Source organism: Epargyreus clarus, unplaced genomic scaffold (assembly GCF_041222505.1).
Source record: "Epargyreus clarus isolate Ecla_fem2 unplaced genomic scaffold, WU_Ecla_fem_2.2 ptg000017l, whole genome shotgun sequence".
Classification (NCBI taxonomy): Eukaryota; Metazoa; Arthropoda; class Insecta; order Lepidoptera; family Hesperiidae; genus Epargyreus; species Epargyreus clarus.
The window spans coordinates 5,993,017-6,015,160 of NW_027332225.1; positions in this window are offsets into that span (position 1 = coordinate 5,993,017).

Sequence of the window (22,144 nt, forward strand, 5' to 3'; positions counted from 1 at the left end):
GTTTGATGATTAGTTCATTCATCTAAATTGTACGCACGCAATCAAATTGAAATACCCTTTTGCACCATATATTAAATTGTTAATAAACAAATGACTTAATGTAAAAGCAAATAAATCGATTAATTAAAAACTAGACAATTATTATTAAAACAAAAAAACTGTATAAGAATGTAGCCTATTTCCTTGCCATAATTCAGACGAATCCAACGACTATTCATATGTTAATATTCGACATACATATGTACAATACGCTCAAAAACAATACATATAAAAGGAGAGAACAAGTATAATAACGAAATTAAAATATTAAAGAAAAACAAATAGGTAAAGTAGCAAATGTAGGAATAGTAGTTTTGTAATAGTTGTCTGTCTTCTAATCCTGTGCCATTGAGATGATAACAATTATGTGCATTATCCAAAGGCACTAACGCAAATGGCACATTAAATAATGCCATGAAATTTGATAATAGTTAGTATTTCGAAACAATAGTATCGTATCCATAGAGATAGCAACATCAAATGCTTTTGTGTAATTAGCTTATCTAATTAGACCAATTTATGCATGGTCTGTCATGATTTCGACATAATTTTATCGGCAAACACTGTTGTTTACTTAGATGTAGATTACGTTTTATTACGGACAAAATTACATGAAATATCAAATTACACTTTTAATGCGGTTTTCGGCTTAATTAATTTATTTAGTGTATTATAGAGAATAAAAAAGTATCCTTATATTGACTTATATTTAAGGAAAGTAACATATTAAGAACTTAGACAAGTATCCAAGTCGAATGTTTGGTTCCGTACGCAATACTAAAATAAATATAAGTTTATCTTACAAATTATCTGTTTATTTTGCAATAGTTATTACCTTTGAGAGAATTTTATTCTTCAAATTATTTTGGAAGACTGTATCAAATATCAAATGAAAGATACACGGAATATGTCGTATTATGTGTATCTTTAATATAATTATAAACACTACGACGATTGCTGGAGTAATTTGGCAGTACTGCCTATCAAAGATCGTAGTAGAGCCGTAAACAAACGTTGGAATTGTGTCAGCCGCCCCCAACCGCTTTACTTTACAGGAATCGCGCGACAATGGTGCAAATAGTGTGACTACTGATTTATTGTACTGTCGTCCAACGAGGTGTGCTAAGAGCTTTGCAAATATTTGGTCGCCTCGCGAATAGCTAAACCTACCAATAATATAATAACGTCGGCTTACAATAACCATGAAATATTAGCGCGGAAGTAAGACTCGAATTGCAATTCCATGAATCTTTTAACGTAAGTAATATCTCTATTTAAAGTATAATATTCATATTTTAAAGCCGGATATATTTCTTACTAAAACTCTTGACTCGCTATAAGTAACTAGTAGGAAGCAGATAGGCACATACATATTTAAAGAGGCAAATGGAAAGGTTTTCTCTTAATGTTGTTCTATCAACTTGCATGTTATAAATCGCATTATGATTTATATTTATTATTATTTGAAAACGTGCTTTAGGTATTAACTTTGAAGGTGAAATACTCCATCGTGGTTTGATTCCGGAGGCACGAACGCCACACCTATTTCTGCTTTATAACAATTTTAAACAGTCTTATTGTATTGTTACGAGAAAGTACTAGGTGGAAATACGAGGCGTGCTAACATAGTTGTTAGAGGTAGCAACATACATCTGTATTCAATTCAATTAGGACACTAACATGAGGTAAATTACCTGCTCATTTGCTATAGCAAAAAACAACATAATTCACGCGAAACATATAACGAATTAATAAATATCATAGTCGTTGGTTTGCAGTCAATGTTGCACAATTTATAATATGTTCGTAATTTAAGAGCAAAACTGTGTTCATTGTACTGATGGCTTTTGTTTGGTGGTTACAACTTTCGTGATTTGTCATTGCGTATCTGCGACGCGTAATATTTTACGCGAAACGCGAGCCGTTTCATTTCACCGCTGCTGTGGCGCTGACGTCACAGGAAACAAATACGTAAGATTAGACAAGATTGATAGGACTGTAAAATTAAACTTGTTTTTGTGTTTTTTGCAAGTTCTAGGCAGTTAAATATCTATGGCGGTGGTATGATATGTTAATTTTATGATTTGGTAGAATGGTTTGATACTATATTTCATATTTTTCTGATAAGTGGGTTTCCATGTCTTATTTTGATGAAAATATATTTCTTTCTGATTTCTTAACTCATTGTTTTTACGTCAGAACTTAATAAGCTTGCCATCTAACGTCAGTATATTATACTTATAGTAAATATATCCTTATTAATCTTAAAATATAATTTAACAGCTTTATTGTATTTCCCAAGCTACAAGGCTTTTCAATTACGAATTGAATATTACCGTGAAATCATCAAGATGAAAAGACTGACGCGTTATTGGAATTTTACGAAATTTTACGGTCTATTCTGGATATCGACGTGTCGACATTCCTGTGAGAGTTATCATTAACTAATTTTCCGCGTAAAACAACCGCCAACTTGAATTTCGTAGTCGATCAAAATCATGTTCATTTGCAAAAAAGTGTCAGGCACAGGTTATTTTACGAAAATGTTGGTTTTCACAGGTCATTTTTGTCATCGTAACGCTTTGCCGCAGTGTTAAAGTTGATTTTTTTTCAGCAGACGAGCATTTAGTCTACCTCGTGGTAAGTAGCTACTGCCGCACATGGAGATCTGTAATCAACCCGACAGGATTAGCTATTCTTACCTGAGTTCGGTTACAGATTTGCTACCTCTGATAACTAAGCTGGAACGCTTCGGAAAAGTTTGTTTCTCTTACCACACCCCTCAAACCAGAGCACAGCGGCGCTTAACACTGCTGTTATAAAGCAGAAATAGGTGTGACCGTGATGCCGCCGGAGTCGAAGCACAAAGGGTTCAACCACCTTTAAATAATGAGGAGGGTAAAATTTAGCACAGAATTATAGGCATTTTAGTCTTCTGATTATTTTCTCATTTTAATCTAACGTTTTACCTATTCATGCAGGTCAAATATTTTCATTCATCGTGAACTCATTACTGTCCCAACGCTGAACACGGGTCTTTCCCTGGATTGAAAGGGGTTTAGCCTTAGTTTAGTACACCACGTCGACCAAATACTTGGTTAACAAACACTTTTGGGATCTTTAGAAAACTCTTAGGAATGTAGGTTTTCTTACGATGTTTATCTTCGCCATTATAGCAAGTGACAATTAGTTCTAGTACGTACATAATTTCGAAAAATCTGTGGTGTAGGCTTCGAACCTCTGACCGCCGAATTGAGAGGCTGGTATTAAACTATTAGGTTATTGCCACATACATATAATTTTCCCTTATTCGTAGCGAACTTCGACATTTCGCGTAACGCAAAATTGACAAGGGATGTGTGATATAAATTTATCTGGACGGGTGGATGGGCATATTTACTATATCTCGCTGAGCAACCAACTGCGTGGCATTTGCTACGCGGACATGACTTTATTTACAATAATAACGATGTAAATATTTTATTTTTAACGTGGTAGAACCTTTCTAGATTACCAGTACCCCTAAACTTATATTAAGTTAAGATTAAAAACTACTTCGCAACAATCCGATTGTTAATAGCATGGATTTCCGCAAAGTAACACCTGGTACAATTAACTATCCGAAACTTATGTTTGTTTAATAATAACATTGTTGAGCGTTGCTGTATTATGAAAGGTGTGGTAAAGGAGAGACGTTTCTTAGAGACGCTCCAACTTAGTCTTCATGGGTGGCAACGCATCTGTGGCCTGTAGTACCTAAATGTAGGAGGAATACAGTCCTAGCTGACCTCAGGTTATATATAGGGCTATATTCCTATCTGAGGCTAGTTATCACAGGTATGTAGTATATAAACAAAGTATATATGTAGAGATAGTAAGTGTTTCATAAGTACCAACTCCTTAATGTATATTGCTGAAGCTTAAAGTGTTGTTAAGGTAAAGTCGAGGAAAAACACAACATAACAGTTTAGCAAAAAACAAGTTTTATTAAGTTAAATTACTTTTACCTTCAACGAGAGAGGAAAGTTTTGTACTTTTCTTACGCTGTTAGCTAAGCAATTAATTATTTATGATTTGATTATTTCTTCCATCCAGGATAATGCTCCTCTTCAGTTCTAGTTTTTATTTATGCTTGTTATTATTTGTATGGATAAATAAAGAAATACCAAAGAGTTTAGTATCTTTTTTATTTTGTAGTTTCAATTTTATTGATGGTTAGTGACGAGCTTTAAAAAAATAAAAATGGAAAATTACTTATACTTATATGTAGATGCAGCACAGATACGTTTACGTTTTGCTTATCAAATGTCTTATAGGTAATCTTATAGTAAATATCATAGGTACCTTCAATGGACCCATCGTATAAAAACATTAACGTTCGTTTGATTCCTCTTAAATAACGTGAAGTTTACTAGCTACAAGATTTTAAATCAAAGCGCCAATTTCCTTACAATAATTATACTACACCAATAAGTTGCATTCCATACGTAGTATATGTATATGGAAATGAAGCAAACAATATTGGTTAGCGCACAATTTGTCTTATAGCACGTGGCCGGGCGCGCCCAGGCTGGCCGCCCGCCAGCGCCGCCGGTACGCGGAGCTACGAAAACTCATTAATACTCTAACTAGGAGCTACTTCGAACAAAATTTGCAATCGTTTACATACCTCAGTTAAGCATCTTTATATTTTATTTCACCGCACAATAATAACAATGATATATGATAAAATAAACAAAATAAATATTTATAAAACTTTTTATAATAAAGATTTTCTCAGAAAATAATATGTGTATAAAAATAATTGGGCTACCATCTTAGGCATCCGCCGTATGAGACTAACGTCACTAACATTAGATTTATAGCAAATGTGTACATATATTGTATATATGTAAAATATGAGCTCAAATGCATGCAGAACATATTTTATTATTTTTACAGCATATTTGTTACCAAGTACCAACAAGGTACTAGCCAATTGTTACTTATAGTATCGGGTAAGTAGTATCGAGTGCGCAAATTGCAACGGGAACTTCCATACTGGCGCTGTATCGGTTATTTATTGCCTACCACTTTATTGCCTCACTGCGGATTTGGGAAATGGACGCTTTCTGCGGGGTGGCTCTACTTCCATCCAATCAGACGTATTTGGTTTGCAAGCCGAACTTGTAACACTAACAATATTCAATAACGATAGAATTCAGCTCCTGTCAATAGTTTCTGTTCGGTTTCCCTCTACAATACTCGGATTTTCGTTGTGTAATATTGTTGTTATATACAAATGTTGCCTGTTCCATTTCTATAACAGATATACCTGCTGCAGTGATACAGAAAGATCGAAATTGTAATTAAAGATATTTAATTTAAATGGAATGTTACAATTTCAACTAAAACTACACTATAATTGCATTATACCTGACTACCAGGAAATGTTAATACTCAGAGTAAGCAAACAGAAACAATATCATGAATTAATTTTCCACGAGCAACCTGAAAAGTACTTGTATTTAATTAATTTCAAGTCACTTGTTTGTCACTACAAAATATTTATAACAATTTTATGTTGAGTTTCAACATGACTTTATGGGTGTTATTGCTAGATCCTATCATTATTTGTCAATAATTAAAACATTAATTATTATGAATAAGGGTCTTCAACCCCATACTTTGGACTTCATGTACCTCAGCTCAATATTAACTGATTCAAAATTCAGTTTCAAGATTTGACTCTCACGTACATACGATACGAGATGCTGAAGTAATAAATAGATTTGCTTATATAGGCTATAGACATATATGTAGATATGTATGTACTCTCCTATTACCGACGGTCCATCTATCGCGAATTTCGGTAAATAATAAGTAAGTGGAGTCCTGTAAGTTATGACCAGTGAATTATTAGGAAAGATTCGCTGTAGACATCTTGACCTACATATAGAAGGACGGAATGACCGAACAACGACCAAACTTTTATATATCGGAGACGTAGAATCAACAACGGACGTAGACAAATATTTTTGAAATAAGCGAGAATTCGTGGTCGAGCGGTAAGGACGCTAAACTTTAATGAAGAATCACTTATATGCTTATTTTATTTACAGACTGCAATATTCGTTATTATTTATGTATTAGTTTATGTAATTTTGCCTCACTGAAGTTTCAGAAATAATAATGTCGAATCTCAATCGTTGGTAGGCAAATTGATTGTGATTGTAAATGGATATAAATATACCTACTGTAAATGTATATTTTATTGAAGTAGCGTATTGTTTAATGTAGTTAGCGGGGTTATGGATTACGGTATAGTGCATACTTTAAATAAAACGTTGTAAATGCTAAAAGGTTATGCTTTGAATATGTTATGTTGTTTATTAGGTGTACAAAAAAGTATTGTTTTTGCCAATTTGTTTGCAATGATGTATGGATACATAAGCGATTCCTATCTTTTATATGGAATTGGGGTAAGATGTAGACATTTATTTATTTATTTATTTATTATTTAAAAGTAGATAACGATTGGTGTAACCTTTTATTGAACTAAAATATATATATATATATTGGGAATAATAATTGTTATGAATTCGTCTCGAAGACCCAAAATGTTATGAATTCGGCTCCGAGACCGAAAATATTAAGATTTCCGCGGCCGTTAGAACAAATAAGGAACCGAATGTTCCTCTCTTCGATGGACAGGATGACCGTGTCCCGAAGAAGGTTAAGTGGACTGTATATACGAAAAATAAGATGCAAAGTGCTATAGGGTCACGCACTCACCTGCTGCTGATGGGCGCAGCCTCTTGTACTAGGTATAAGGCACCTTCAACTCACCCTAAGCTCGAGCTAGCTAGTCTTACCTCGGAATGGTCTACCGGTTACCTCTACCTTCTTCCTCTTCTCACGTGGCGTCGATCTTACAGCACGTTGCACCGCGAACAATGAAGTTAACGCGAATTTAAAGGAAACGCTACGAATACGAATAGTGGCTTCTACTTCGGAGTATAACTAAAACGACAAATATGCGCGAGCGCGACCGACGACTCCGAAGCTTCTCGAATAAGTTAAACCCGGTGGTGGCATACCCCACCGCGAACGACACGACGACAACGACACTACAACGAACTATTTCAAACTATAAATCTCTATTCTTTTAATCCTACAGATTAAAATTAATACCAACGACAGATAATTAATACGTAGAACCATAGACAAAACTGAACAATACTAAAAAGAAATGGCAATCCCAAAAAGTTAATGGTTGAATATGTCTTTAAATTTTCTATAAAGTCCATGTTCAAATGCCTTGAGCAGAGCCGTGGGTGGAAATCTGTTAACAATAAATATAAAGCGTACTTTCGACATATTCAAAAACCGTAAAATCCATGAAAGCCACAGCAAAATTGAGTAATCCATAAATATTAAATTCGCTTAACCAATTTTTCGGAAAGTTGCCCCCCATGTCAGGGTCGATTTGTATTAAAAAACTTCCTTCATGTTTCAAACATCGTTATAATGCTTAAAATGTTAATGAGATGCGACGGGACGGCCAAATGAATCGCTTGTGGAAGATTTTCCGCAACCCGATATTTGTTGCTCTGACAAAGTGGCGGCGAAACCATTGAATTGTGGATTTTGGAGGAGCTCTGTTTGAAACACACCATTTACTAAGAGTGTTTATGCATAGCGTGCTTCGTTTGTACCGATCCTAATGTGCCTAATACATGCAATGAAAACGTTTCACTTAGATCATTAATCTTGACATTACTTGTGTAAATACATAATGTTTGTCTGTTATTTGTAAATCAACTCAATCAACTGAATACTAACTTACTCGTATCTTATTAAAGTACTTTGATTGCAATCGACCAAAGTTTTATAAGGTCGCAGCACGGTTTGAAGGTTTGAAGGTGGTAGAACCCTTTGTGGTTCGACTCCGGCAGCACCACCCCCACACCTATTTCTACCCAATAACAGCAGTGTTAGGCGCTGTTGTGTTCCAGTTTGAAGGGCGTGGTAAGGGAGACAGACTTCCGAGGCGTTCCAGCTTAGTCCTCAGGGGTAGCGGCGCATCTGTGGCCGACCTCAGGTAGGAATATCTAATCCTATCTGGGGTTGATTACAGATGTCCATGGGCGGCAGTGGCCACTTACCATCAGGTGGACTGCATGGTCGTCTGCTACTCCTTTTTAAAAAATAAAATACAACTGTAGTGAAGCGTAATGTACCTAACGCTTAAACTTTAAGAACGAATTATTTTTGTCAAGAGATAATCCTTTAAGTTTCTGCGATAATGATCTTGTTATGTTCATTACTTTAGGGTGATGAGAGCTCCAACCGCGGGAAAGTGGCAAATAACTCCGAAGCCATTAAACACTCGTGCTCCAACGCCGACTGATTCTCCCGTCCTCGTCATCCAGCCGCTTTATTACTTAAGCATTATAGGTGACGTTTATGACAGTGAAGTGATAAATGAGACATGCAAATGAAAAGGACATATCTCTCCATAATGAGTAGGGAACACTTACAGCTACAGAAATGGAGCGTGACATACGCGTGCCGTGACAGACAGAAATATATTCTCAAGAAATGTGTGTTAACTTAAAAGTAACGGTTCGTGCCTGACGCAATAAGCAAGCTTAAGTATTAAGCAAGTAAAGGTGTGGTAAGGGGGTCTCCAGGGGTAGAGTTGCACCTGTGGTCGGCGTCAGGTAGAAATGTAATCTTGTGTAGGTTTGGTTACAAAAGTCCATGGGCAGTAACCAGGTACCATCATCAGGTCTGCTACTACACTATTATATTACAAAAAAATGTGATTGTCTCTGTCACGAACCGTGTCTGACACGTTTAGTGTTTGCAGATATAAACGTATTCCGTAGGTATAAACATCAGTACAAATGACTTAGATCTCTTTTACAACTCTAGCCGAGCTACAATAGTCTGCCGTCAATACGGCAGACTATTGTAACTCGTTATCGTTATCGTCGTTGTATTGTAAATAGTTATCTAAAAATATATCACAATTGATATATTTTTAGATAACTATTTGATAGATTATCCGACGAAAATATCTCAATACATTATTCAAATTTTGTGTTGGTATCGAGTAACAAAGAAGTATAATATAGATAGAATTATACTTCCAATTTATTAGAAGTTACTTCGTAAACATTTTAATGAAGATAATGAGCAGTCTGGGTGGAGATAATGTACGAGTAAATTGAATTTGGGAAATTTCGGAGCACAATAACATGCAAATTAGCAAGAGATGCTCCTCAGGAAAAATATTGGCCACTAAATTGTGACACGACTGCTTTTTATGTTCGTTTATTCCTTATAAAGAAATATCTGCGTTTGTTTAATATGTTTTACTAGCTGACCCGGCAAACTTTCTACCGCCTCAGAATCTATTTATCATATATATTTTATATAAAATATAGCCTATGTTACTCGTGGTTAATGTAGCTTTCGAATGGTGAAAGAATTTTTAAAATCGGTCCAGTAGTTTTTGAGCCTATTCATTACAATCAAACAAACAAACAAAGTTTTCCTCTTTATAATGTTATTATAGATTAAACAAGTAGTTGTTATTACAAGAATTACGTAGGTATATCATATTTATTTTAATTTAAGGGTTCTAAGATATTGCTCTCATACTCGTATGTTGCTGGCTTGTGTATTAGATAACTATAGCTGTATGTTAGCCCCCCAAGTTTCGTTGTTGTGAACTATTGATTAAATTTCCAGCATTCCATGCACCTATTCATTTTAAACATCATTATTTATTGTTCTCTTAATAACGCAGCTAATATTATTGATTTAAAGGTGCAACTATAAGTTTTTCTTTATTATGAAACGGCGTAAACAATTAAAATAGCAATAACAATAACTTAATTAGTAAAAATATTTAGAAAAGCTGTAGAGAAAACATCAAATTACGGACGGCGTGGAAAAGAAAAAATAGCAAGTACTATTTTAATTTCGTTCTTAAGATACGAAAATGAGAGATAACATTTCACCGCTGCACAGTAATTTACATTCCGTGAAAATTCGTTTTCACTGCAGGTATTTACCGCAGAGAAAAGTAATTAGTTTGTGAACCCATATTTGGCCACTTTTCCACTAATTCAAATTGAATATGAATTTTGAAATAATTTTAGAAATATTTACAGTAAAACATGTTTGCAAAACATACGTGAAACTAAACTACTGTTACTGAGTTTTCGATTTACTTTTGATGTGAATACTATTTTCATTGGTAAGACACCATTTAATTTGTCTGATAACAGAATTAGTTTATAACATGTTCTCCTAACATCAGCATTGCATGGTGTTTGATACTCATGATAATTTATTTTGCAGAAATTAAAAAAAAGTCTTCTTATTCTAATTGTATTTCTTTCATGATTTCATGTTCATGAATTGGTCAAAATAAAACATATACTTTTGAGAGGAATTTATATGGTGGCTTTAATTGATCTGTAAGATCTTTCGTACCATACAAAAGTAATTAGTTATTTTTATAGCTTGCTCATTTATTACATTTATAATTACAAGAGACCTTCAGATCTTTGGCCATTTGTGTAAGAAAAAATGTTTAATCTAATAGATCTTGTTGGCCACAGTGAGCGGCGAAGGAACATTTAGACGATTTATTTGTTTTCGTAGACAAAACGGGCCGGTAAACAAAGGATTTCTGGGAATATTCACTTCAATGTATTTTAGCCCATTACATCTTTATGTTTATTAATAAGTTGTTCTAAGAATTTAAAATTGGACTTTAAAATATGGGTACTCACTTTAAAATTCAGTAGGTGTGCGGTTACTGTTATGTGATCAGTATACAAATAATAACATTTCAGTTTCATAATTTGTATTATGTCAGAATATACATACATATAATATGTATGTATATTCATAAAATATACAAGTAGGTTAAGCTTTTTTTTATAATATAGGAGTAGCAGACGAGCATGCAGTCCACCTGATGGTAAGTGGCTACTGCCGCCCATAGACATCAGTAATCAACCCCAGATAGGATTAAATATACCTACCTGAGGTCGGCCACAGATGCGCTTCTACCCCTGAGGACTAAGCTGGAATGCCTCGGAAAAGTATGTCTCCCTTACCACACCCTTCAAAACGGAACACAGCAGCGCTTAAAACTGATGTTATTAGGCAGAAATAGGTGTGGCGGTGGTGCCGCCGGAGTCGAACCACAAAGGGTTCTACCACCTTTCCAGGTATATGTTTATTTAGGAAATACGTACGCAAGTAGTCTATGTAATTCATCAGTGACTAACTCCAAATAAGGTTAAAGATATAGCTCAAGTCAGGCTGATATACCTTTCAACCTCCTGAGACGAACTAATTAACTAGTAGCAACTAAGTGGTCACGCCTCACGAAAGAGCTTCTCACGCCCTTCAAGGGTGTGGCGAAACATGCGAAGCACTGTAGCGTTTAACACAGTGTTTGGGGCTATATTTTGATAGACCTGGTCTAACTATATTGCTCAATTAGGTGGTAGTATATTATACTTAAAAAGATGTGTATTCTTGTTAAATGTCAGACGGACGTAGAAATCATGCAGTCGGATCTAATACAATATTTAGAGCGGTCGTCATACCGGTCTGACGCGCAAAGGGTCCCGAGTTCGATCCCAGGATCAGACATATCTGAATGGTGAATGATGAATCATAAATGATGAATTTTTATTATCTGTTCCAGGTCTGGATGTTTGTATATTCCTTTTTTTATGTGTCTATTGCACCCAATGACACAAGAAATACTAGTCTGGGGCTATGAGTGTAGAATGCTCTTTCCTTTTTTAAAATGAAGATAATCTATTTGCGCTCAAATTTACAAAGCCAGGAAATCATGATTTTAAGACAGCGCTCTGTAATTTATTAGCAGGCTTTGACAAGCGGCCACCGGCCTGTTGATTGAGTCGCGCGCAAAAAGACTCTTTACACAGCCGCCGCTTTGTGTGTTTTGCGAAGAGTCCTTGCTTCTGTAACATTGTCAGTTTTATTTGAAAAATACGTGGTTGCCGCATAATGTTGTAGTAATTAAAAAGTATTTTCTACTCATGTTAAATCCAACTGATACTCAGCTGTGCGTTTCTCGTGGTTGTGTAGGTATTTTTTAAATATTCGCTCATAATGAGCTCGTTATAAGCTTAACCAAGAAAAGTAGATGTCACTGAACAGGGTAAATTACGCCTGTTTGAACAGATTACAGTCAAGATGCCTAAAACCTCCACCACAAAAATATTTTTTAATTACACTTCCCACCTGTATTCTTTTCATCACAGGGTTATAATAAATTTTAACGTATAATTTCATAATGTTTTCGGTCACACTATACTTGATACAATATAAATTAGACTATAATTAAACTATACGCATACTTACGATACACGTCCGTACGTACGTTATAAAATACTACAAGCTTCCTTTTTATTGTACCAGGAACATAAAAGAAACATTGGTGTTGTATTTACACGAGGTATGAAGGTAAATGGCAGGCATATAAAGAGTAGAACACTTCATAGTCACATTCTGAAAGAGCAAAAAGGAAGCGAGAACGGAACGCTTGCGAAGTGCCTTATTAGCCGAGTCTAGTTTTATAAGGACAGTCTTCAGGACGACAAAAAACTTTGAGTGCGAAGCAATTTTTGGAAAGTTAATTAGCTGTAAGCAAGCAAGCGTCGATTTATGGTATCTCTATAATATGTAAATAGCTTTAAATGTAATATATTCCGTATAATTATATAACAGATTTTACTATAAAATAGACCTTTAGGGCCAAATCCGAAACTATAAGGTTTAGCGAAAAATGCTGAAAGGAGTTACGAGGCCGATTTTGATAAAAACTAAAACTGCATCATTAGTATTTTAAAATATATTTTTCCCTAGCAGGGAATCGAACGAGTTCATTTTGAAAGTAATACACCTCTATTATTCCACTTTCTGATAGTGTCGCTTATAAGGATCAAATTATGGGAAGTCATGTTATTTGACAAATTAAAGGAGAAGAAAAATTTAGAAAAAAATGCAATCTACCAATAATTAAATTATACGATCATAACCCATAACCCGCTAAGCAGTCAGCACGTAACCGGACCGGTAGCACTCGAGATAAACAATTATTAGTTGAGGCTAGTTTTGTTACGGAACTTTTCAGCATTGTTCCACAACACTAATTAGCGGAGTTAGCGGCCGCTCTGTCGATCTTACAGCAGTTAGCTACGGTATTCGTTTTAATTTAGTTCGCAAATTAGCATTGTTCCTTACCTTCATAAAATTAATCTTCTTTAACGCTTTTACTTATCTTCTTCTTCTTTCTCAACCGTTCGCCACCCACTGCTGAGTGTAGGTCTCTTCTAATGCACGCCACTTTTTTCGATTTTGGGCTTGAGTTGTCCGCTATTTTTGCTATGTCGTCCGTCCAGCGCATGGGCTGTCGCCCCACATTTCTGTGTCCTGTCCTAGGCCTCCACTCCATAACTCTTCTTCCCTATTTTTCGTCTTGGCATCTGCTGATATGTCCTGCCCACCTCCATTTTCTTTGTGCAACTGCCCTGGCTATACGAGTATCTTTTACTTATGATTCTATGCAAAAGAAATTCTTATAAATTGTACTAGTGAATTTTGCCTCAATTAAAATAGTATTGGTAGATTGTAGGGGATGGTATAATATAATAATATGTATGTACAATTAAAAAGGGCTGATTTTTTATTTTCTTGCCATTGGAATTAATGAGCGTCTTTTTATTTAATGCGTATACTAAAATAAAATAAATTTTTTTTTAGAAAGCTACGTAAGGCGATGGTTATAGGCGAATTTGTATTATCTTTTAGCGTAGATGAAACCTTGGAATGAATTGGACTAAAAATAAGCACAGAAAATATAATCACCAAGTGAATAACGAACGTATTTATTTGTATTATTTTAAAATATAGCCGAGGTTAAAAATCAGAAAGCGTGAATGTCATTCTGGAAAAGCGGCCACTCAAATAACTAATAACAAAATATACCTATTTGTGATGCTATTTCCATTTCACTCAGAAGCTAATTACAATAAGATTGACCGCTGGCTTCTAACTCCGTAAATAAATTAGTGTAACGAAACAAACCTAAAAAGTTTCCTAATAAAACTATTCTCAACTAATAATGGCTCGTCTCAAGTGCAGTTCGGAAAATGTAGAACCAACCCGTTCTACATTTTCCGTCCCACTTCAAACTCCTCTTATTGCTCTCGATGTAGGTACTTTGGATAATATTTGTTCCCAATGATTTTATACAAAAATCTCCAATAAGAGTTAAGAGTTTCGTAGTCAAATAGCAAATAACTTTTCGTCCCGACCATCTGTTCGCCTGTCTATATCAATTGGTCTTTTGTCTGTCTAGTCAACTCCAGTTGTATGTAACCTTATACAACCCTTTGCTCGGAAACTTTTGGCATAATATAGATAAAACTTTAAACGTACTTTTATAAATCACTTTCCCGTAAAATAATAAACAAAAATTCTCCCTCTTCAAATGCGTAATTGAAAGATGAAATACAAAATTCGGGTGTACATATGTTTTTGTTTATTTAAACAACTGTTTTTTTATTGTACGTTAGCTGACAGGTACTTAGCTGCTCTTTATGTTATATGTTATATGAAGATAGAAAAAAGGGGTTTCATTTAATAGAAACTAATTAAAATTTCAAAACCATGTTTTAGTTGAGGTATGCTAAATTTTGCTCGTATGGTATAAGTCTTATATTAATTTCAGTTCGGTACATACGCTTCAAGAACTTTCATTACATCACTCAGTGTAGCTGTTTCTTGAAAACAAAGCATCTCCGGAAGAACACGATGAATTATATTAAAGCAATTCAGTCATTTCATATTCTGTTTTGTTGTATCTGCCGACGGTAAATACGAAAATCTTTGTATGTATATAACATTTACGTTCGTAATTTCCTTTTATGTACATAACATTAGACGTTACGAGTTAATATTTACTCGTATCATGTTATGAAACCTTTATTAAATTATTATTATTGCTTTTTGATTATCTTACTTAAGGTACACAGTCTAGTCTTGCTTGTGTTTTTTTGTCAACTCTACAAATAAAGTAAGAATTTCATGTGAAACATACACTACGTAAGTTCATGAAATAAAAAAGTAAATAGTTGCGACAGCTGAAAATTTTAGCAAAATTGTTCTCTAACATGTTGAAATTTTGTACCATTGGTTTCCTATTCTGTTGCTGGTCAAGTCTCCTTTTTAAATAGTCAGGGCTCAGTAAGTCAATAAATCAAGGGCCTATCCCACAGTATTTAATGATATATACACGAATATAGAGGAATCAACCATTGGTACTTTGAAACAAAAAAATCAGATTTGTAGATTTTCTCATATTTTCCTTGGCTTTTGATGCGAGTTATATACCTATTTCTTATACGCATAATTATGCTTTTAGTAAAGACGTGTATGTGAGTTTGAGAACTGTAATTATCTAAGAGTCAACGGATATATCCATCATAAAATAATGAACTTGTAGTTAAAGCGTCGTTTCCGCCATGTCAAGGTCGCTGTAATTACATAGTTGTATTAATTTACTGCAATTATCTAGTGTCGGGTGGTTTAATCGTTTTTGGGCAGGAAAGTGTCGCAAAGATATCTTACTTATGTTATTTAAACTTAGCGTCGAATTTAGTAGGAAATTAAAAGCTTTTTGATACCCTAAATACCATACTAATAATGGACTGTATTTACAGTTGGCACTACTGATATAAAATCTTAAACTTTTAACTTTAAGTTATAGAATTACTTATATTATTTTTGTTTTTTTTTTATAATATAGGAGCAGCAGACGAGCATGCAGTCCATCTGATGGTAAGTGGCTACTGCCACCCATGGACATCTGTAATCAACCCCAGATAGGATTAGATATTTATACCAGAGGTCGGCCACAGATGCGCCGCTACCCCTGAGATCTAAGCTGGAATGCCTCGGAAAAGTATGTCTCCCTTACCGTGCCCTTCAAAATGGAACACAGCAGCGCCTAAAACTGCTGTTATTAGGTAGAAATGGATATGGCGGTGGTGCCGCCGGAGTCGAACCGCAAAGGGTTCTACCTTTAAACTTAGCGTCGAATTTAGTAGGAAATTAAGAAAGGTTTTTGATACCATATAATAAAGATTGATTCATAATAGAGGTTGTAGTAGGTACTAATTACCATACTAATAATGTACTGTATTTATTGTTGGTACTACTGATATAAAATCTTAAACTTTTAACTTTAAGTTATAGGATTACTTATATTAAACCAGTATTCAGTAATTGACAATTATACAATTACTATTATAACTTATTTAGTACTAAAGCACTATTATTATTACAATTACTATTAATGCACTATTCGTAGTAGTCAAGTAACCCCATTGTAAAGCTAGGTGGCTATGGGTTCCGCCATAATGGGTGTAAGCTGATGAACTGCCGGCGGCTTACATCGCTCGTAAACTTTTAACGATCCCTAAATTGCTAGCCATTACGTTGTTTTTAATTCGATCAATAACGTTTCACGGTGAATAACTGTCTTTTTTCATGGAAACGGGTCGAAATATAGAAAAAAAAGAAATTAAAAACCGCGTATCGTGATTACCTGTTTCCGCGACAGTATTAGTTAGTTATTCAATCATACAACTGCCTTTTTGTTCACTTCTACGAAGAATGCCATATACTTTTTGGATATTTTTAAACATTTTAATTTTATCCAGTTACCAAAGATATGGCTTTGTAGTTATCAGTCCGAGATTTGACCTTATTTGATTTGAAATTTATTAAGTGTCTATTTTTGATGAAAATTATGTTTCAAAGGAAATTTTATATCTGACTTATCTTGAAAATAATTTTGGAATATTGAAAATTTGTTATATTTTAACAATTTCGTCTAATAAAATAAATCAAATGACAAATTATAATATTTTTTGTGTTCGGTCCTTATTTATATTTTACAGATTATTATAATATTATATACATGAAGAAAGCAGGTGCTTATGGATAGAAAAAAAACATGTATACAGATTCAAAACATTCACGTTGTATTTCATTTCATATTTAGGTACAAATCCCAGACAGGAAAATATGTCTGTAAATAACTTACCCTTGGTTTCGTAAATTTTACGGTTGTCACGTAATCCGGATTTATAAGGATAATCCGACGTATTGATTTTTAAGGATGTTCAACAACAAGTAAACATTGATAGAGGAAAACTAGGTTGCTGGGAACGTATTAAATATAAATAGAAATAAACAAAGCTGAAGTATTGGTTTGTTAACTCAAATAAATACAATTCTTCAAGCTCATCTCATTAAATTCCCTGTATCTAAACATGAAACTTAAACTTAACCGATTTAGGTAGGAGTTACTTGAATATAAGGGAAATACAGAGATAATTTACTTCATAATAGATTAGAATCTTACAATACCTTTTTTTTTTGTTTACGAGGGGCAAACCTTCAAAAGGTACCCGGTGCCGTGGGAGCGACACAGGGTTATGTGGAACTTTTACCACCACCCATGTGAGCTCCAGGACTCGCCACAACGTCTGGTGTTTACGACGGTGTATGCGACCACACACACCGCCGTCCTTCCCGGAGTTGCTTACCGGACGGCTCGACCTCCCAATCTTGCCACCCGCAACCCCGGAAGCCCCCTTTTAGTCGCCTCTTACGACAGGCAGGGGATACCGTAGCCCTATTCTAGTCCCGGGACTACAGGGACAAGAATCTTACAATACCTTCCTCTACCTATGCGGTCTGAATTGGATGTTCTTGGAGAAATATGTCTGAGGTCTTCCAATTTACAGTGTTGTTGTAAGGCAGAATAGGCGAGACAGTAGTACATCAGAAGCCGAACCACAAAAAAAAGTTCTAGCATCTCAAATTTCAATAACACCTACACGCCGATCTATTTTTTTTTTCTCTGAGTGACTCAGATAAGGCTATGTCATGTGGCTGTTTAATAAAAATAGTATAAATTTCTTTTGGTGGCTAAGCTTTGCATGAACAAGCAGATTTCATTTAATAAGCCTATTACTCCTACGCTATCCGTGATATTTTTGTAGCATTTCATGTGTTAGATGACGTCAATTGTACATACAGAACACAGTAGCGACACACTACGAATATTATTGAAACTGTTATTTTTACAACTTCTAAATAAAAAGTAGGTAATAACGATTGTTAGTAAAATTCTAAAGGATATTTGTTCTTATCTTTACTAAACCAACAGCATGCCAAGTGGGCTTTCAAAACAGTAATAAACACGGGGAAAATGTCATGATCGTTCTTTTTCATGGTTTGTTAGCTACACGATTACGGTTGGCTTTCTAGACAAAGAAACTTGCTTTGAATTTATAATTTTGTAGGGAGATGATTTATTATGCTTTTTTGTACCTCGAACAAAGTAGTTCCGTAATTCTATGTAAGTACATACCTGCCTATGTATATCTAAGAATAATTACACGTGGATTATATATTCTATTATTTTGCTAATAACTTCATATTCTATATTTACTATATATTATAAAAAGTATACTTTACTTGTGTATTTTACAATCATGACAGCTTAACAGACGGTAATAAATACGGGGTTGTAATAAATTCTGCGATGATATTCAAGTAGAATATCGCTGCTTCCATTCAAAAGTACCACAAATAAAAAAATATCACAAATGTTTTTATCGCAAAAATGCAATCGTAAGCCTTTATATTTTTATATTTGAAAAAGACTCCCATTGATTTTGCATTCTGAGAAACAAAACCCACGCAACCGTTACTTTTGAATTTTCGTTTTCAACGTGCGAAATATAATTTAAACTGTCATATTGTTAGTTGCGCGTCGACAAACGAGCTGAAAGCACGTCCCTTTTTGTGCAAAAGTGCCACATCTCGAAAACTAAGCTGTGTTATACATTAATTCTATAAAGGCAAAAAGTACGTTCTTTTTAATTAACTCTCCTGTAAAAAACGTGTTATTTTGATTTGTGATAGTTTTGAATTGAAGTAGCGATATGTTTTACGTATGTCTTTTTAAATGAATTTGCTGCAGATAATACTGCTGTTTACTTAATTTAATGTTGTAAACACGAAGACTAGTTTTATATAATATGTATAAAATAATACGGCGAAAGTACCCTGGAGCAAAAGTTCTTCAATATTTGTTCTATAGATGTGAGTGGCATGGATATTGCAGCAGCCATTTTCATATTACTTATATAAAAAGTTTTATAAATTCACAGCGAATATTTCGCTACACCGCGTGTAAAATCTACTTCCAAACTCTTCCGTACTCCGTAATACGAGCCCATTTACATGGAGGTGAAAAACCGTAACTACGAAGAGAAAGTTAGCTAAAATGGACGGAGGTAGCGCCTTCTAATTATATAGTGAGCGAACAGAATTTTTATACACAAAATGACCTTGACGTAGATTAGTTCACTGAAAGCTTTTGAAACTGGTAATCTACATAATGACCCGAATGAGAATGTTAAGTAGCGGGCGGAAAGCTTTTCGTCGTATGCGTTTTAGAAACTATTGTCCGGAACCAATGAAACAGTACCGGAGTGTAATCAATTTGACGTTGTTACACAGAAATGGTTTTTGGCCTCCGAAAAACGGAGGAATAATAACGGAGGAAAAATATATATATTTCTTATGTGCGTGTGTATGTCACTGAACTCCTCCTAAACGACTGATTTTGATGAAACTTGTTGTGTGTGTTCAAGGGGACTTGAGAATGGTTTAGTTTCACAATTTTGTCCGTGGAAAAAGGCTTTTTAATTAATTTTTAATTCGTAAGTAGTTATAGAATCGGAAACTATGCATTTGATCAAGTGATGATCTTTAGCAAAGTTGTTGTCCAAGAGCCCACGAGGGTTTGGGAGTTGGTAAGACCAATTTCGACAGATGGCACCACTGTCATTCCAATGCAGGTACAAATTTTCCGTTTTTGTATGTCATATTATTTCTTTAAAATGCGGGCGAAGCCGCGGGCACCACTAGTAGTATTATAATAGAAATATGTTTCTGTCTATTCATTTGTTTTAAATATATTTTTCAACATTTTGCCTTTATATAATCTGAGGTGTTAAATGCGACGCTAATGATCTTCATCACAACATTAATGCAATACTTATTATCTTCATCAAAATATTTCTTTCATAAAGAATATGCGTTATCCCTGCGTTATCTGTTGCTTTGTTTAACATAGACATGTCATAAACATATTATATCACACATGTTAGTCGAATTTTACGGTAAACTTTATCAAAAAGTTACTCTACAATCCGATAAAAAACGATCGACGGATTACCGCGGTACTGTTTGAAAAAAATATATTAACGAAATTTTGCACGTTTACTATGAAACATGTTAATTCCCTTAGAAGTAGCGATATTGTCAGCCATTGTGTGTCAGCTTTTCATGTGACTAATTTTACGTAAAGGATTATCTGGTTGCACACACACAGTGCAGCGACCGCTCTGTTCAATTTCGAAAACAAATTACGTCCTAGATTGTTTTCTATTATGTCGTTTGATAATTGTTTTGCGTTTAATGGAATGAATAATCCGTTTTGAATGGTTGGCATTCTACAATACGCTTTGCAAATTGACAAGCTGGTATTAGTCGATACCTTCATTAATTTTGTTAGCGTTAGTATTTGTACTATTATCCGATATACTGTAGTTGTTCTATGAAATATTTAGAATTAGGAATTGGTTTATTTAATTATTATTAATAAACGAAGTAGGTGCAAACGTTCTGCAGTGTAAAGTTTTTCTATAGGTATAAATGAGTAGAAGGAAAATATGAACAAGTATTAGTGTAAGTTTCTTTTCTTGTTATAAGAAAATCATTGTATTTGAACAATAAGCTGTATGAAATTAAGTTTAGGAAGAATAAAGAGTCATTATTATCGCATTTAAAATAATTATATCAAAGGAAATAAATGAGAGACGGTCCATTGACTATATTTGTAAGGCTTGGTAGGATTATACAATGGAGTCATTCAACAAAAGCTTAAACACATGATTTGGTCGGCCAGATTGCGTAAAAAAATTATTTATTTCCACGTACATTAAAATTTATTGCCTTGCGATTCATGCGTTAAGCTAAGTTGTGGATGACATATCGAGATAGCAAGAATGTATTAGAGGCACTTCCTTTCAACTTAATTAATACGTTTACTATTTGCATGTTAAAACGAAACATCCATTTTAATGACAAGATTATCAGCGACAACTTACATTGTAGCTTTGGGCCGCGGGTAGAGGGTTGTATTTAACGAGAGGTCATTGCGCCGCGTGCCGAGGAAGTGCTAACAGCGGGGCGCTACGCTATCTCGTATCTCGCGCGCGGCAATCGCACTTGTCAACCGCTTGCCGCCCCCATACTATATATGTGGTCTCACTTTGCCTTTGTTGGCATTTGACTAGATTGAGATCGAAGATAATATGAACGATTAAAATATTTTTAAACTGTGTTGGTTTTTGTAGTTAATGTATTATGATGACAAGCGGAGTTAAAATCGATATGATAGAGACACATTACTTCTCCTTAACAGGCTTAAATAATATTTTGTTCCAAGGAAACATATAATCAATCGTTTTTCAATTTCATGCTTGCAGCCAGAACGACATAAATGATTTTAACATATGAGATGTGGTTGAATCCAGTTTATGTTTTTACACAAATTCTCTACTTTTAAATATTAATTTAACACATGACACAGTACCACGTACCGAGGAAGTGCTAACAGCGGGGCGCTACGCTATCTCGTAAGCGAGCCTCAATCGCACATGCCGCCTCCGTTTGCCGCCTCCAAGCAATGCTTAAATATGACTAGAATTTGCCCCCATCGGTTGATTTGTAATGGTATTGTTGAAGTTAGCTTTCTTTTTAATTAAATGAAAATCTGAAGCTTACAATAAAAAGACCAGACAAATATTACGACAAATCCTACGGTTATTGTTATTGTTTGTATTACATAAATAATTTTGTCTAATAGTATTTAAGCAGCATATGGCCTAATCATTTTTATATAGAA